At 37.0% G+C, this 5,000-nt stretch overlaps 1 protein-coding gene across 1 annotated transcript in view; it reads right to left on the bottom strand.

Annotated features, from left to right (window-relative positions):
* LOC136826905 (fibroblast growth factor receptor-like 1) overlaps positions 1-5,000 on the bottom strand; it is a 216,040-nt gene that overhangs the window by 190,075 nt on the left and 20,965 nt on the right.

The raw sequence follows: 5,000 nt of genomic DNA, 5'->3' as shown, positions 1-5,000 counted from the left end.
ATGTAATTAAAACCTCATATGGTCTCAGCGAGGTAATCCTTACCCCCACCAAAGTAAAACCATTCTCTCTCTCTCTCTCTCTCTCTCTCTCTCTCTCTCTCTCTCTCTCATCCCAACAGTAAATGAATAATAATCTTGGTACCCTACTATATTTCATCTCCCGAGACGCCATTGAGCATATTATTAATCTCGCGCCGTTTGCATCGCGCGCTAAAAAGTGTTCGCCGAGGAGACGATTAGATAAAAACGTTGCTCTTAATATTTCAGTCCAGACGTATTAAACTGCTATGTTTAGCTACAGGCGCTAATATTTACCTGAGGGCGTGGTTGGAGATGATAATGACGAAGATGCTCCTCCCAGGGTGGCGGAGATAAAAGGAGACGCTGCAAAAGGGGAAGATGAAGACGCCAAAAGAAAGATGATGGTTGGGGGCTTTAGGTTAATAGAAAATGGGAGTACCGAGGAAGGGGCGACTTAGAATATTATCGGGTTCGCTAAGAAATTGAATTTGATGACGAATGGGACAGCAGTGGCAGAGGAGAGGACAAGTTACATATTGGTTTTATAAGTTATTGAGATGAAGACTGGCAAATGTGCAGGTGGAAGGCATTAAGAATAAATGGGCGAATAACCGAGAATTATTAGGAAAACATTCTATAGTTGATAGGGGATTAAGGACGAATGAATTATAGTGAAGAACTTTTTTTTGGAATAATTAAAACTAAATATCATTATCACTGGATTTCTATTTTTTTTTTTTCATGGGCGAGTATGAGGGGAACTAATAGGTATCAAAGAGCAATAAGTATTGAGGAAGAATGAAGATTAGTAAAAAAAAAAATCTTTAGGAGCTAGAAAATAACCAAGACTTATTGGTGTTGAGGAAGAAACGAAAGGAAAAGTGAACCTCGTTTTGCATTAGAGATTAATCAGGAGAAATAAAAGGGAATATGAGCTGAAGAAAAATGTGGAATTGGATATCAGTAAGAACATGGTTTCTTGCGTACACTTAAAGAAACTCAAAGGAAACTTTAAAGTTAAGTGAAAATTAAAATTTGATTGCTTTAAGAAACCTGGGAAAACAAAAAGAGAAAAGAGCTAAAATGAAGGGTTAATATTAGTTTAGAGAGTCACGAGTTAATTCAAAGGAAAACAAGATTTACAAAGACAAAAACAATATATATATATATATATATATATATATATATATATATATATATATATATATATATATAAAATATATGAGTCATAGGAGAGGAATGAGAGCTCTACAAAGAAAAAAAGAGACAACACAAATAAAATAGAAACACGTTTTATAGGAAAGAAAGATGAGCGCTATGAAAAGGAAACACCAGAGTTGTAGAAGTGAAACAAGAATCATAACAGAGACGCATAATCGCTACAAGAGCTAAAAGAATAAACCAAGAGTTATAAGAAGAAATAGGTTTCCAGAATGAAACTGTATCTACACAAGAGAACCAGAAGTTGTGAAAAAGGAAACTGTAGTTAAAAAAAGAGAAACAAGCGTAAAATAACAGAAAAAACAAGAATAATAAAAGCAAATATATATATGAAACACTGAACAAACGCGCGCATCGAAGTACATGAAAGTGACAGAACACCAAAATACGGAGCCCTGACATTGATGAGACTAACACGTGCTTTTGGATCACCGCCCGTTATGGGGGTCGGGCTCCCTCCTCCCCCTAACCCTCTCCCTCTCCCCCTCCCCCTACCCCATGCATCTGAGACAAATGAAAAAATTGTCATCCAAGAAAGATCAATGAACGATGTATTGACTGATAATTGGTGGATAGACCGATACATGGATACTTGATAGATAGAATAAGAGACAGAATGAAAGAATTGCCAGAAATTTACACGCACAAAGGAAAGGAGAGAGAGAGAGAGAGAGAGAGAGAGAGAGAGAGAAGCAATCATATACAGAGGGATGGATTAAAAAACAAAGAGAGTTGGAGAGAGACACACAGTCAAACAAAGAGAGAAAGAGAGAGAGAGAAGTATCAAGTTTATGTAGGGATATCCATTCAGTTGGAACTATATTGAAAATGACTGAATATTTAAAACACAAAAAAACTCTAAAAGTCTATATATCTGACTAGCAAGAGTCGGGGAAAAATTGAAGTGTACCCTGAAAAATAAACCACACGGAAAATTCTGAAGAATTGCAAATCAAGAGAAGAAAAATCATGAAAATTTCACAGGAAAAGACAAAAATTGGCAATAAACGGCAATATACGAGAAATGAAATGGTGAAACAACGCTAAAGCAAAATGAAATTATTTCTCAAACGCAAACAATGATCGAGAGACAAGTCCAGATGTTTCTGAAGGTTCGGGAGAAAAGAAAAATGAAACTCGAGTATAATGAACATTGATTAACTAACAATGAAACAGTGTGAGAAGAAACAGGTGTTTTGGAGAGAGAGAGAGAGAGAGAGAGAGAGAGAGAGAGAGAGAGAGAGAGAGAGATGTTATGGAAGGGATAGAATAAAATTATTAAAAGATTAATACAAAAAGAAAAGTAAGTAAAAGCGAAAGTTATCCGAGCTGTAATCATAAAAAGTGAAAATATAAAAAATGTCAGGACGAGCAAAGAAGAAAAGTTATAAATGAATTTTGAAAAGGATACATGAAGAAAAGAAGACAGAAAAAGAAAAGGTTAAAGAGTGGTGAGACTGTAGAAATATGAAGAAAAGACGCGACAGGACTAGTTAACAAAAAGAGAGCGAGAATGTGCAAAAGAAGAGGAGAGGAAAACATATGAAATGTAGATAACGGAAGAAAGCGCGGAAAGGAAACGGCGTATTCAGGAAAAGAGGAAGAGGAATAGGAAAGGACTGAAAGAAGGAAACTGAGAGGGAGAGAAGAATCATGAAAAATACAAATAAAAACAGCAAGAGAGACATGGAAAAAGTAGACAGACAAAGGACGAAACACTCAGAGAAAGAGCGAGAAACACATTTCCATGCGAGGGAAAGAAACAGGTGTCAGAGGGTGAGCCGTAACAAAGGCAAAAATGATCAAGTAATGAGATAAGTAAGACGAACGTCTCCACTTGAAATGATCTCTTCAATTAATCCGTGATTTCGTTCGGTTATGGCGTCGTCAAAGAGGTCATAAAGAGGAAATGAAGGAGTGGCGATAAAAGGGAGGAAGTGGAGAAACTAGAATAAAGGGTAATTTACGGGAGACGCGCGTAGGGTGTGACCGGATCCAGCCCGAGACCAAATTTGATTTTAAATTTTGGATCAACGAGAGAAGCAACTAAAACTTTGATATTGAAATGTAGTAGACATAGAAAATAAGTGTAAATCCAAGAGACAAATTAAATAATTTGGATAAAAATATTAACAATCTATAAAAACTATATCATCTTCAATATGGAAGAGAGAGAGAGAGAGAGAGAGAGAGAGAGAGAGAGAGAGAGAGAGAGAGAGAGAGATTAAATAAAAGATACCAATGCTGATGTTCATGTTGATATCATTGGTCTTTACTAACGCATTCGAGAGAGAGAGAGGAGAGAGAAATAATTAAAATATATCAACATAGATGATTAATAGCGATGACGTTATTCTTTACTGACGCATCTGAAAGACGGAGAGAGAGAGAGAGAGAGAGAGACTAAATAAAGCTCGTTTGGGAAGCAAAGGCTTGTTGATAAAACGAACAAGAAAGAGAATTCTTAATGTTTTTAACGAGAACCCGAGTGATCATTTTTCATTTTTTCACTTTTCCATTTTTTCCTACTTTTTTCTACCCGCGAGTTTCTTTTTGTTTGATAAAGCAGGGTAATACTTGTCTTTTTAATTCTTCCTCTTCTTTTATTCTCTGATACTTTTTGGACTCATGTCAATCGGGGAGGCTTTGGAATTGTGGATATCAAGTCCACGTGGGGAATTGTTTGAAGGAATTGTTTGAAGGGATTGTTTGCAGAGATTGTTTGCGTTAGACCCGGAACCGCAAGAACGGAAGTCATTGAATAAGAGAATCCTTCTCAAGAGGTAATGCCTCGAGAGGTAATTCTGGGTGATATGATTCTTTGAGAGGTAATTCTGGGAGAGGTATTTTCTTCGAGAAGTAATTCTGGGAGAGGTAATTTCTTCGAGAGGTAATTCTGGGAGAGGTAATTCTGGGGGAGATGATTTCCTCAAGAGGTCATTCTGGGAGAGGTGATTTCCTCGCGAAGTGGTTCTGGGAGATGTGATTTCCTCGAGAAGTAATTCTGGGAGAGGTAATTTCTTCGAGAAGTAATTCTGGGAGAGGTGATTTCCTCGAGAGGTAACTCTGGGAGAGGTGATTTCCTCGAGAAGTAATTCTTGGAGGGGTAGTTTCTTCGAGAAGTAATTCTGGGAGAGGTGATTTCGTCGAGAGGTAATTCAGGGAGAGGTGATTTCCCCGAGAGGTAATTCTGGTAGAGGTGATTTCTTCGAGAGAGAATTCTGGGAGAGGTGATTTCCCCGAGAGATAATTCTGGAACAGGTTATTTCCTCGAGAGGTCATTCTGGTAGAGGTGATTTCTTCGAGAGATAATTCTGGGAGAGGTGATTTCCTCGAGAGGTAATTCTGGGAGAGGTGATTTCATCGAGAGGTGACTCGCAGAGAAAAAATACTTGGACAGGTGGCTTTTAAATGTGTAATTTTTAGAGATGTTTTTAGGAATGCAAAGAAAAGTAATTTTTAGAATCATTTCATGAGGTAGTGCTTCCAGAATTTGAAAAGGAAATTATTGAAAAGCTTGAAAAGCTAATGGGTAATTAAGTAATACCCAAGAAAATAACGGTTAGGGAGGTAACGCCCAGAAAAGTATTCACCTACTTTGCTGGAATTAGAGATACTGAATTATTTACTAGAGTTGAGAAAATCGTTTCCTGTGAGGTAATATGTACAGATAAGATATTCTTAGAGCTGTAACACATAATGGTAATAGTAACAACTACAAATTCAGGGAATTGGCAATACTGATTAACGTTTTTTTT

The sequence above is a fragment of the Macrobrachium rosenbergii genome, chromosome 41 (assembly GCF_040412425.1).
Source record: "Macrobrachium rosenbergii isolate ZJJX-2024 chromosome 41, ASM4041242v1, whole genome shotgun sequence".
NCBI lineage: Eukaryota > Metazoa > Arthropoda > Malacostraca > Decapoda > Palaemonidae > Macrobrachium > Macrobrachium rosenbergii.
This window is presented reverse-complemented; position numbering and strand designations above follow the sequence as displayed.